This window comes from Scyliorhinus torazame, chromosome 29 (assembly GCF_047496885.1).
Source record: "Scyliorhinus torazame isolate Kashiwa2021f chromosome 29, sScyTor2.1, whole genome shotgun sequence".
Classification (NCBI taxonomy): Eukaryota; Metazoa; Chordata; class Chondrichthyes; order Carcharhiniformes; family Scyliorhinidae; genus Scyliorhinus; species Scyliorhinus torazame.
In genome coordinates this window covers 10,206,685-10,219,662 of record NC_092735.1, presented here as the reverse complement: position 1 = coordinate 10,219,662, position 12,978 = coordinate 10,206,685, and the positions used below count along the sequence as shown (strand labels likewise).

General features: G+C 52.6%; 4 non-coding genes across 4 annotated transcripts; 2 read left to right on the top strand and 2 right to left on the bottom strand.

Annotated features, from left to right (window-relative positions):
* Positions 1-1,857: 1,857 nt before the first annotated feature.
* trnar-ccu (transfer RNA arginine (anticodon CCU)) lies at positions 1,858-1,930 on the bottom strand. Its single transcript has one exon. It is a non-coding gene; the product is annotated as a tRNA-Arg (tRNA).
* An 844-nt stretch (positions 1,931-2,774) lies between these two features.
* On the top strand, positions 2,775-2,847 carry trnar-ccu (transfer RNA arginine (anticodon CCU)). Its single transcript has one exon. It is a non-coding gene; the product is annotated as a tRNA-Arg (tRNA).
* Positions 2,848-8,701: 5,854 nt separating this feature from the next.
* Positions 8,702-8,774, bottom strand: trnar-ccu (transfer RNA arginine (anticodon CCU)). Its single transcript has one exon. It is a non-coding gene; the product is annotated as a tRNA-Arg (tRNA).
* Positions 8,775-9,395: 621 nt separating this feature from the next.
* trnar-ccu (transfer RNA arginine (anticodon CCU)) lies at positions 9,396-9,468 on the top strand. The gene has a single exon. It is a non-coding gene; the product is annotated as a tRNA-Arg (tRNA).
* The last annotated feature ends 3,510 nt before the right edge of the window (positions 9,469-12,978 follow it).

Genomic DNA, 12,978 nt, shown 5'->3' with positions numbered 1-12,978 from the left:
CCTTCCTGCTTCTCTATTCCCGCCATAATTATCATAGCGCGGGAACCAAGCCCGCGCCTCTCCCTCGGCCCCGCCTCCCATGGCCAACGCCCCATCTCCTCTCCCTCCCCACCTCCCCCCATCACCACCTGTGGGAGAAAGAAAAGTTACCATACCGCAGGATTAATCATACAATCCCTCTTCGCCCCCCCCCACTCGTCCCACCACTTTGTCCAAACGTTCATTTTCGTAGTCCAATCATTCCAATTTTTCTTCTACAATAAAAGTCCACGCTTCATCCGCCGTCTCAAAGTAGTGGTGCCTCCCTTGATATGTGACCCACAGTCTTGCCGGTTGCAGCATTCCAAACTTTATCTTTTTTTGTGAAGTACCGCTTTGGCCCGATTAAAGCTCGCCCTCCTTCTCGCCACCTCCGCACTCCAATCTTGATAGACGCGGATCACCGCGTTCTCCCATTTACTACAACCGAGTTTTCTTCGCCCATCTAAGGACCATTTCTCTATCCTTAAAACGGAGAAATCTCACCACTATGGCTCTGGGAGCTTCTCCTGCTCTCGATCCTCGCACCATAACTCGGTATGCTCCCTCCACCTCCAACGGACCCGTCGGGGCCTCCACTCCCATTAACGAGTGCAGCATCGTGCTCACCTCACATATGCCCCGACGTCCGCCCCCTCCACACCTTCAGGAAGGCCAAGAATCCTCAAGTTGTTCCTCCTTGCGTTATTTTCCAGTGCCTCCAGCCTCTCCACAGATCGTTTCTGGTGTGCCTCCCTGTATCTCCGACTTCACCACCAGGCCCTGTATATCGTTTTCATTCTCTGCTGCTTTCGCCTTCACGGCCCGAAGCTCCTGCTCCTGGGTCTTTTGTTCCTCTTTCAGCCCTTCAATCGCCTGTAATATCGGGGCCAACAACTCTTTCTTCATTTCCTTTCTCCTCCATGCAGCGTTTCAAAAACTCTTGTTGTTCAGGGCCCCATATGAAACTGCCACCTTCCGACGCCATCTTGGTTTCTGCTTGCCTTCCTTGCCGCTGCTCCAAAGGATCCGCTGCAATCCGGCCACTTTCCTCTCCTTTTTCCATCCGTGTCCAGGGGGAACACCCTTCTGGTTTACCGCACGGTGTTTTCAGCCGTTAAAATTGCCGTTGGGGCTCCTATCAAGAGCCCAAAAGTCCGTTTCACAGGAGCTGCCGAAACGTGCGACTCAGCTGGTCATCGCCGCACCCGGAAGTCACTGGGGCTACATTTGACACACAGCCAATCTAAGAGCAAATGACAGCTCTGAAATGCGTTTATCTTCTCAAGTTTCAAGGTGTCAATAAAAGCCAATGACCGCAGATGCTGACAAAGAGTCAAAACATTAGCTCCCTTCTCTCTCCACAGAAGCTGTCAGACCCTGCAGAGATTGTCCAGCATTTTCTGTTCAAGGTGTTCATGGCTGGCACATCTTTGGACTGTGGGAGTAAACCGGAGCACCCGGAAGAAACCCCGCAGACACGGAGAGAACATGCAGACTCCGCACAGTTAGTGACCGAAGCCAGGTCCCTGGCCTTGTGAAGCAACAGTGCTGACCACTGTACCAACCTGCCACCCCAATACAGAGGATGGCTCCAGATGTGCGTCCAAGCTTGGTAGATAGGGCACAGGCAATGCCATTTGAATGAGGAAGAGACTCTGTGACAGCTTCCTTGCTTGTTGGAGCTGCCATCCAATTGCCTCGATGCTTTTATTGAATCTGCTTCCCTCAGCTCACTGTCACCATGGGGATTGTTGAAGAGAGCAGATTGGAGCTGGAATGAATTTGAATGGAGAGGTTCTGAGGAGCCAGCGAGAGAATGTTTCAAAATACACACATCACCCCAGATGGGACTTGAACCCACAATCCCTGGCTTAGGAGGCCAGTGCCTTATCCATTAGGCCACTGGGGCTATGTGCTATCCTGCATCAATCAAAGCACAATTGAAAAGAGGCTGCCGATGGGGAACGAACATCTCTGAGATGTCTCGTGTTTCTCAAAGTGCTCATCATGAATGGAAACTATTTTCACCCGCCATTGCTAACAACACCCTGAATTGGAATCTGAATGTAATTTATGGTCATGTGTACCGAGGTACAGTGAAAAGTATTGTTCTGCGTACAGTCCACAAATGGTCAGCACGGCAGCACAGTGGTTAGCACTGTCGCTTCACAGCGCCCGGGTCCCAGGTTTGATTCTAGGTTTGGGTCACTGTCTGTGCGGAGTCTGCACGTTCTCCCCGTATCTGCGTGCGTTTCCTCCGGAAGCTCCGGTTTCCTCCCACAAGTCCCGAAAGATGTGCTATTAGGTAATCTGGACATTCTGAATTCTCCCTTAGTGTAACCGAACAGGCGCCAGAGTGTGGCGACTAGGGGTTTGCCACAGTAACTTCATTGCAGTGTTAAGGTAAGCCTACTTGTGACAATAAAGATTACTTCAGAAAAGATTGTTCCATGCATGAAAGAAAACACAGAACATGCATAAGTCACAATGCAATGAATTATTGGAGCCATCAACAACAACAGTCTGCATTTATCTAGCCCCTTTAATGCTCCAAGGCTCTGCTCAGGAGCTGGTTCCAATGAAATACAGATTGTTTAGCTCAGTTGGCTGGAGAGTTGGGATGAATTTGTTTCATGGATCTGCCAAAGAGCCAGTACGGACACAGTGGGCTGAATGGCCTGTCAGATTCTCGGCAAATTAATCAACTATCAATCAATCAATCGATACCTCCAAATGTCTCAAGCTTCCATGTGGCCCCTGTGGCCTAATGGATAAGGCACTGGCCTCCTAAGCCAGGGATTGTGGGTTTGAGTCCCATCTGGGGTGAGGAATGTTTTTGGGGTGGCAGTATTGTTAGCACTGCTGCCTCAGAGCTCCAGGATTCCTGATTCAATTCTGCCCTTGTGTGACTGTCTGTGTGGAGTTTGCACTTTCCCCCACCGTGTCTGCGTGCGTTTCCTCCCACAGTCCAAAGAAGTGCAGGTTTGGTGGATTGGCCACGCTAAATTGCCCCTCAGTGAACAAAGGTTTAGCTGGGGTTACTGGGTTACGGGGATAGGGTAGATGCATGGGGTGCTCTTTCCAAGGGCCGGCGCAGACTCGATGGGCCAAATGGCCTCTTTTTGCACTGTAAATTCTATCTATCTGTCTAAAATTTACCATCCAGCCACCTCAGGAAGAGATACAGAGAGGTGATCAAACCGAGGTCAACGAGCGGCGTTTGAAGTAGCATTCCGATCTAAAGCACACAGGGGGGAGAAAGGTGGAGAGGTTGGGGGAGGGAATTCAAACAGACCGCGTGCAGGACAGAATATTATATGAGATCAATTCTTTGCCAAGAGTTGGTTTGGTGATGTGGGTGGGCTGGTGACAGCAGATTTGATCGAGAGGGGGGCAGTACCCAGGGAGCAAGACCCCTTGACTATCAGCTGGCACGGCCGGGCAGAGTGTTGGGTATCAGGGTGTTGGGTATCGGGGTGTTGGGTGTCGGGGTGTTGGGTGTCGGGGTGTTGGGTGTCGGGGTGTTGGGTGTCGGGGTGTTGGGTGTCGGGGTGTTGGGTGTCGGGGTGTTGGGTGTCGGGGTGTTGGGTGTCGGGGTGTTGGGTGTCGGGGTGTTGGGTGTCGGGGTGTTGGGTGTCGGGGTGTTGGGTGTCGGGGTGTTGGGTGTCGGGGTGTTGGGTGTCGGGGTGTCAGGGTGTCGGGGTGTCTGGGTGTCAGGGTGTTGGGTGTCGGGGTGTTGGGTGTCGGGGTGTTGGGTGTCGGGGTGTTGGGTGTCGGGGTGTTGGGTGTCGGGGTGTTGGGTGTCGGGGTGTTGGGTGTCGGGGTGTTGGGTGTCGGGGTGTTGGGTGTCGGGGTGTTGGGTGTCGGGGTGTTGGGTGTCGGGGTGTTGGGTGTCGGGGTGTTGGGTGTCGGGGTGTTGGGTGTCGGGGTGTTGGGTGTCGGGGTGTTGGGTGTCGGGGTGTTGGGTGTCGGGGTGTTGGGTGTCGGGGTGTTGGGTGTCGGGGTGTTGGGTGTCGGGGTGTTGGGTCTCGGGGTGTTGGGTGTCGGGGTGTTGGGTCTCGGGGTGTTGGGTCTCGGGGTGTTGGGTCTCGGGGTGTTGGGTCTCGGGGTGTTGGGTCTCGGGGTGTTGGGTCTCGGGGTGTTGGGTCTCGGGGTGTTGGGTCTCGGGGTGTTGGGTCTCGGGGTGTTGGGTGTCGGGGTGTTGGGTCTCGGGGTGTTGGGTGTCGGGGTGTTGGGTGTCGGGGTGTTGGGTGTCGGGGTGTTGGGTGTCGGGGTGTTGGGTGTCGGGGTGTTGGGTGTCGGGGTGTTGGGTGTCGGGGTGTTGGGTGTCGGGGTGTTGGGTGTCGGGGTGTTGGGTGTCGGGGTGTTGGGTGTCGGGGTGTTGGGTGTCGGGGTGTTGGGTGTCGGGGTGTTGGGTGTCGGGGTGTTGGGTGTCGGGGTGTTGGGTGTCGGGGTGTTGGGTGTCGGGGTGTTGGGTGTCGGGGTGTTGGGTGTCGGGGTGTTGGGTGTCGGGGTGTTGGGTGTCGGGGTGTTGGGTGTCGGGGTGTTGGGTGTCGGGGTGTTGGGTATCGGGCTGAGGCACCGGGATTCGGTTCTCATGAACAAGAGGGCGCGAGGGGAGATTGGGGAGCAACTAGAAAAATGATACGAGTTCAGCACTGGGACAGCAGGAATCTCAGGAGGTTTAGCCCAGTTACCGAGGGGGACGGCGGGAAGCAACGGAAGCAGCTGATTGGATGTGGTCTCAACCCTCATGGCCAGCGGCTTAATGAAGAAAATCACAAGTCAATCTTCGTCATTCTTCACACATTGTTGGAGATGAGGGCTGAGGGGGAGAGATGATATTTCGTGGAGGAGAAGTGGCTCTCATTGCGTTCCAGGATGAATAGAGGCCAGATCTAGCCAAGAGGAGTACCACCTGATAGTGTCCTCAGGTGGGTATCAGTGCGCGATGAACCTCATGGACGGGATGGTATGGTCCTAGCCTCCTGAGCCAGGGAGAGCGGGTTTGAGTCGCCACTGGAGTGATGTCCAGTTAAAGATCGACACCATGGCGTTTTCAGCAGTGTGTGTAATGGATGGGGTCAGGGTCCTTCCTTTGGATTCCTGTATTTCCCATTTGTTTGACTTTGTCGCTATCATTTTTGATCCATGGATATTTAATGGAGAGGCACCTTTAAGTTGAGCAGAGGAAGTGAGTAGGGAAACGCGGAGAGAAGGCAGGAACGTGAGCTTAGTGAGTGTCAGAGCAGCCATGGGCTTATTAAACGGCAGAGCAGGCTCGAAGGGCCGAATGGCCTCGTCCTGTTCCTATTTGTTATGACCTTCTGGAAGGGACAATTTGCAAGGCGCAGAAGGAGGGGATTGGGATGAATTTGTTTCATGGACCTGCCAAAGAGCCAGTACGGACACAATGAGCTGAATGGCCTGTCAGATTCTCGGCAAATTAATTCACCTGAAATGTTACCTGTTTCTCTCACCTGAAGCAGCCTCTCCTGTTATTTGAATCCCCTCTCCAGATGCAGAAATCTGATCCACAATTTAGCAATAAATCTTTACACAACACAGCATTGACCCATTCTTTCTGTCCAGACTGGTAGCTTCTCCTGAAAGGTTGGCTGTGCAGGGTTTGAGTTTGATTGATTTATCTACTGTCCCGTTGCAGGAGAATGGGGTGGGGGGGGGCACAGTAGTGAACTAAGACCAACGCATCACACAAGCTCGCTATCATAATATACACCAGTATATCATGGTGCAGACATACACTGATGGACACACAATGGGACCAATCAACACACACAACACCGCAGCCAATCACCAGTTAGAGCACACGCACTATAAAGTCACGCATCAGAGTTCCCGCTCATTCGGAGTTGCAGCTAGCTAGGAGGACAGAGCTCACAGCCTGCAACACAGACATTCACCGTGTGCTGAGTGCATCGACTGTTTAGGACAAGGCAAAGGTCTTTAGTTAAAGCTAGTATCGTGTTAACCCACAGTCAGAGTGTGTTAAACTGTTAATGATTCAATAAAATAGTGTTGCACTATTTCAAGTGTTGGTGACCTGTATGTGTTCCACAGATACAGAACACCCAACACAACACTCGCCACCCTCCCATTGATTCTGTCTACACCTCCCGCTCCCTCAGGAAGGCAGCCAGCATTGTCGGAGACCCGACCCACCCAGGCTTTGCCCTCTTCCAGACATAGGAACAGCTTCTTCCCCACAGCTACAAGACTCCTCAACGACTCCCCCTCGGACTGATCTGTTCCCTGTAAGAACACTGTTCACGACGGCCTATGCTGCTCTTGCTCATGTATTTGCTTTGTTTGTCCCCTTGTTCTGCACTGTAACCGATCACAATTTGTCGATGTGCTTTGTCGGTTATTCTTTTTGTCTACTGTGTACGTATTGTGTACATTCCCTTGGCCGCGTAAAATGCATCAGGCAGTCAATCAGTCAATCCCTCGCTACCATGTAGCTCCAGTGGCCTAATGGATAAGGCACTGTCCTCCTAAACTAAGGATTGTGGGTTCATGTCCCATCTGGGGTGGGGCTCATCTTTAAACATTCTCCCTCTGGCTCATTTAACCCCTCAAGTCAATCTCAATCTCAATTCAAATTCACGTCAGCTCCAATCTGCTCTGTTTTTAAAATGATTTTGAGTGCCCAATTCATTTTTGCCAATTACGGGTCGATTTAGCGTGTTCAATCCACCTACCCTACACACCTTTGAGTTGTGGGGGCGAAACCCACACAAACACAGGAAGAATGTGCAAACTCCACACGGACAGTGACCCAGAATCGAACCTGGGATCTCGGCGCCGTGAGACTGCAGTGCTAACCACTGCGCCACCGCGCTGCCCTTCCAATCTGCTCTCTTTGAAAATCCCCACCACTTTAGTGAGATGAAGGAAAAGCAGATTCCCGAAGAACAATTGGGTAAACGCTGGAAGATAATCTTTGCAAGGTGAAGAGGCCGGGAGTGGGATGGGTAGCACAGTGGTTAGCACTGTGGCCTCACGGCACGAGCGATCTGGGTTCAGTTCTGGCCTTGGGTCAGTGTGTGGTGGATGATGTGTTGGGTGTTCTGGATCCGTGGAACACATACAGGCCGCCAACACTTAAAATAGTACAACACTATTTTATTAAGTCAGAAACTGTTGAACGTACTTTCACTGTGGGTTAACATGATGTTAGATTGAACTAAAGACCTATGCCTTGTCCTAACCAGTCTATGCACTCAGCACATGGTGAAGGTCTGTGCTGCAAGCTGTAAGCTCTGTCCTACTAGGAGGCTGCATCTCGAATGAGTGGGAACTCTGATGCCCCCTGTCTTTATAGTGCGTGTGCTCTAACTGGTGATTGGCTGCGGTGTTGTGTGTGTTGATTGGTCTTGCGGTGTGTCCATCAGTGTGTGTGTATCTGCACCATGATATGCTGGTGTATATTGTGACAGTGGAGTTTGCCCTCCATCCCCACCCCCGCCCTGAACTTAACATCAACCCCTTTGCTCTTTCCAATCTGGGACCATCTAGGAGCAATTGACAAACCTGAAACTCTGCATGTTTCTCAACTTGCAAAGTGCGCATCCTGAGTGGAAACTATTTTCACCTGTCAAATCTGTCGTTGCAAATAACATCCTGGAGCTATCTACAACAGCAACCTGCCTTTATCTAGCCCCTTTAACGTCCCAAGGCTCTTCACAGGAGCGTGCTCCAACACAATGTTACACCCAGCCTCATCTGGAAGATACCAGGAGAGGTGATCAAAACCGAGGGCCAAGGGGCAAGGTTTAAGCAGTGTTGAGATCTTGTGGAGACAGGGGTAGAGAGCTGGAGGGGGTTTAGGGATGGAATCCCAGAGCATAGGGCCCAGGCACAGCCGCCAATGACGGAGCGATGAAACTCAGAGAAGGGCAAGAGGGCAGGATTGGAGAGACAGAGACCTGGAGAGTCCCGGCAGTTTGGAGGGTGGCAAATGTAACTCCGCTATTTAAAACGGGAAGGAGGGGGAAAAACAGGGAATTACAGACCGGTTCGTACAAGAGCAAGGATGTCTTAGTGCGACTGTACTGAGCCTTGGTAAGGCCACACCTGGAGTATTGTGGGCAGGTTTGGTCTCCTTACCTAAGAAAGGATATACTTGCCCTAGAGGGAGCGCAGCGAAGGTTCACCAGACTAATTCCTGGGATGGCAGGATTGGTGGATGAGGAGTTATTGAGTCAACTGGACCTTTATTCCCTGGAATTTGGAAGAAAGAGAGGGGATCTAATTGAAATTTATAAAATGCTGACAGGGTTGGACAGACTGTGTTCCCTCTGGCTGGGGGGGAGGGGTGCCTAGAACAAGGGGTCACAGGCTGAGGATACAGAGCAGGCCATTTCGGACTGAGATGAGGAGAAATGTCTTCATTCAGAGGGTGGTGAATGTGTGGAATAAATGTATCTATATTTAAGGAGGAAGTAGATTTCTAGACTCTAAAGGCAGGAAGGGGTGTGGCGGAAGCGCGGGGGAACACCGTTGAGATAGAGGATCAGCCACAATAGTATTGAAGGGCAAGGCAGGCTCGAAGGGCCTCCTTAAAGAGAGCAAGCTTGGAGCTGAAGTGAATTTGAATTGAGATAAAATTGACACAGGGCTGTGATGAGCCAGAGGGTGAATGTTTAAAAATGAGAATCACCCCAGATGGGACGTGAACCCACAATCCCTGGCTTAGGAGGCCAGTGCCTTATCCATTAGGCCACTGGGGCTACATTTGACATGCAGCCAATCTAAGAGCAATTGACAACTCAAAGTGCTCATCATGAATGGAAACTATTTTCACCCGCCATTGCTAACTACACCCTGAATTGGAATCTGAATGTAATTTATGGTCATGTGTACCGAGGTACAGTGAAAAGTATTGTTCTGGGGTGAAGCTCCGGTTTCCTCCCACAAGTCCCGAAAGATGTGCTATTAGGTAATCTGGACATTCTGAATTCTCCCTCAGTGTACCCGAACAGGCGCCGGAGTGTGGCGACTAGGGGTTTGTCACAGTAACTTCATTGCAGTGTTAAGGTAAGCCTACTTGTGACAATAAAGATTACTTCAGAAAAGATTGTTCCATGCATGAAAGAAAACATAGAACATGCATAAGTCACAATGCAATGAATTCTTGGAGCCATCAACAACAACAGTCTGCATTTATCTAGCCCCTTTAATGCTCCAAGGCTCTGCTCAGGAGCTGGTTCCAATGAAATACAGATTGTTTAGCTCAGTTGGCTGGAGAGTTGGGATGAATTTGTTTCATGGACCTGCCAAAGAGCCAGTACGGACACAGTGGGCTGAATGGCAATCAATCAATACCTCCAAATTTCTCAAGCTTCCGTGTGGCCCTAGTGGCCTAATGGATAAGGCACTGGCCTCCTAAGCCAGGGATTGTGGGTTCGAGTCCCATCTGGGGTGAGGCTCAATTTTAAACATTCTCCCTCTGGCTCATTGCAACTCCTCAATTCAATCTCAATTCAAATTCACGTCAGCTCCAATCTGCTCTCTTTAAAAATCCCCACGAATTTTGTGAGATGAAGGAAAAGCAGATTCCCGAAGAACAATTGGGTAAACGCTGGAAGATAATCTTTGCAAGGTGAAGCGGCCAGGAGTGGGATGGCTGGCACAGTGGTTAGCACTGTGGCCTCACAACACCAGTGATCTGGGTTCAGTTCTGACCTTGGGTTCAGCTCTGGCCTTGGGTCAGTGCGAGGTGGAGTTTGCACTCCAACCCCACCCCCGCCCTGAACTTAACATCAACCACTTTGCTCTTTCCAGTCTCTCGTACTGAAGGGCAGTGCAGGCTCAAAGTGCAGATGGCCTACTTGAAGAGAGCAAGCTTGTAGCTGAAGTGAATTTGAATTGAGATAAAGTTGACACAGGACTGTGATGAGCCAGAGGCCCACAATCCCTGGCTTAGGAGGCCAGTGCCTTATCCATTAGGCCACTGGGGCTACCTTAGACATGAAGCCAATGTAAGAGCAATTGACAGCTCTGAAATGCATTACGCTTCTCAAATTTCAAGGTGTGAATAAAAGTAAATGACTGCGGATGCTGACAAAGAGTCTGTGGTGATCCACTGTATTAGGAGATGTAAGGTAGGACCTGCACTACAGGTTCGCCGGTAGCTCCTGCCGGCTGGCTCCGCCCAGGGAGAACTGTATAAATATGCATGACCTCCAGTGCCCTGCCATTTCGCCAGCTGCAGCAGGAGGCCACGCATCTGACTGTAATAAAGCCACAGTTGTCCCCAACTTTAGTCTCTGTGCAATTGATCGTGCATCAATTTATTACAGTCAGACTTTCCACAGAATGGATATCCGAATTAAGCCCGATCACCTGCAGCTGGATCCGCACTCGCCCGACGCCAGGAAAGACTTTACTCACTGGCTAGCATGTTTTGAGGCCTACATCAACGCGGCAGACCCCGCGCCAACGGCGGCTCAGAAGATAAACGTCCTGTACTCCAGACTGAGCTCCAGCGTGTTCCGCGTCGACGATGGTGAAAATCAACAGCCACGCGACCTCGTGCCTGCTGGACTCCGGGAGATCCGAAAGCTTCGTTCACCCAGATACGGTAAGGCGCTGCTCCCTCGTGGTCCACCCTGCCAATCAAAGGATCTCCCTCGCCTCCGAACCCCACTCCGGCCCGGTCTGAGGCTTTTGTATAGTCACCCTCATGGTCCAGGGCGTAGAATTTAGTAACTTCCGCCTCTATGCCCTTCCTAATCTCCGCGCTGCACTCCTGTTGGACCTGGACTTCCAGTGCAACCTCCAGAGCCTCACCCTTAAATTCGACGGGCCCGCACCCCCCCTTACCTTTGCGGCCTCGGGACCCTCAAGGTCAATCCCCCCTCCCTTTTTGTCAATCTAACTGCTGATTGCAAGCCCATTGCCACTAGGAGCAGACGGTACAGCACCCAGGACAGGACCTTCATCAGGTCTGAAGTCCAGCGGATGGTCGTGGACTACAGCCAGACCATCAATCGGTACACGCAGCTCGACGCGTACACCATTCCACGCATATCTGATATGGTCAATCAGATTGCACAGTACCGGGTCTGCCCAACAATTAACCTGAAATCCGCCTACCACCAGCTCCCCATCCGGAAGTCGGACCGGCCATACACGGTGTAGCGCACAAAGACTCCGTGAGACGAATAGAGTGAAGTCGATGAGGCTTTATTAAGCGTGTCTGTTCCCCCGCAGCTCGATAGTAAACTGGCCTGCGGGGGAAGACTCCGGCTTCTTATACTCCGCCTTCAGGGCGGAGCTAGAGGTCAACGGCCAACCAGGACCCGGGATCTGTCAGCCAATGACATTAGGGCTTCCAGTCCCACATGACCCCCAATACATACTACCACATTCACCCCTTGTCAAAAATGAACCCGGTGGGGTGATGCTTCGTATGGTGGTAAGGGGAGCCTTACGGTTTCAGCCTGGGCTTTATTCTTGGTCTGTGCTGAGGGGAGGGGAACCGATCCTCCTGGGAAGGGGGCGGTCGCGGGGTACGGCGGTGGCAGGAAGGGGGGGGTTGGGTTGATGGTGTCGGGGGGGTGTGCGTGTTGCCGGCGGGCGCCAGATCCCGCAGGGAGACCGTGTCCTGTCGGCCGTCGGGGTACTCCACGTAGGCGTACTGGGGGTTCGCGTGGAGGAGGTGAACCCTTTCGACCAACGGGTCCGCCTTATGTGCCCGCACATGCTTTCGGAGCAGGATGGGTCCTGGGGCCGCCAGCCAGGTCGGCAGCGACGTTCCAGAGGAGGACCTCCTAGGGAAGACAAGGAGACGCTCGTGAGGCGTTTGATTAGTGCTCGTACATAATAACGACCGGATGGAGTGGAGAGCGTCCGGGAGGACCTCCTGCCACCGTGAAACTGGGAGGTCCCTGGACCGTAGGGCCAGTAGGACGGCCATCCAGACCGTGCCGTTCTCCCTCTCTACTTGCCCGTTCCCCCGGGGGTTGTAGCTGGTCGTCCTGCTTGAGGCTATGCCCTTACTGAGCAGGAACTGGCGCAGCTCGTCACTCATGAAAGAGGACCCCCTGTCGCTGTGGATGTATGCGGGGTAACCGAACAGTGTGAAGATGCTGTTCAGGGCTTTAATGACTGTAGCCGCGGTCATGTCAGAGCAGGGAATGGCAAAAGGGAAGCGGGAGTATTCGTCCACCACATTAAGAAAATATGCGTTGCGGTCGGTGGAGGGGAGGGGCCCTTTGAAATCGAGACTGAGGCGTTCAAAGGGGCGGGAAGCCTTAATCAGGTGCGCTCCATCCGGCCTGAAAAAATGCGGCTTGCATTCCGCGCAGATGTGGCAGTCCCTTGTGACTGTACGGACCTCCTCTAAAGAGTATGGGAGATTGCGGGACTTGATGAAGTGGTAAAACCGAGTGACCCCCGGGTGGCAGAGGTCCTCGTGGAGGGTTTGGAGGCGGTTAATTTGTGCGTTGGCACATGTGCCGCGGGATAGGGCATCGGACGGCTCGTTCAGCTTTCCGGGACGATACAAAATCTCATAGTTGAAGGTGGAGAGCTCGATCCTCCACCTTAAGATCTTGTCGTTTTTGATTTTGCCCCGCTGTGCATTATCGAACATGAAGGCTACCGAGCGTTGGTCAGTGAGGAGAGTGAATCTCCTGCCGGCCAGGTAATGCCTCCAATGTCGCACAGCTTCCACTATGGCTTGGGCTTCCTTTTCCACTGAAGAGTGGCGGATTTCTGAGGCGTGGAGGGTCCGGGAGAAAAAGGCCACGGGTCTGCCCGCTTGGTTAAGGGTGGCCGCTAGAGCTACGTCGGAGGCGTCGCTCTCGGCCTGGAAGGGGAGGGACTCGTCGATGGCGCGCATCGTGGCCTTTGCGATATCCGCTTTGATGCGGCTGAAGGCCTGGCAAGCCTCTGTCGACAGAGGGACGGTCGTGGTCTGTATTAGGG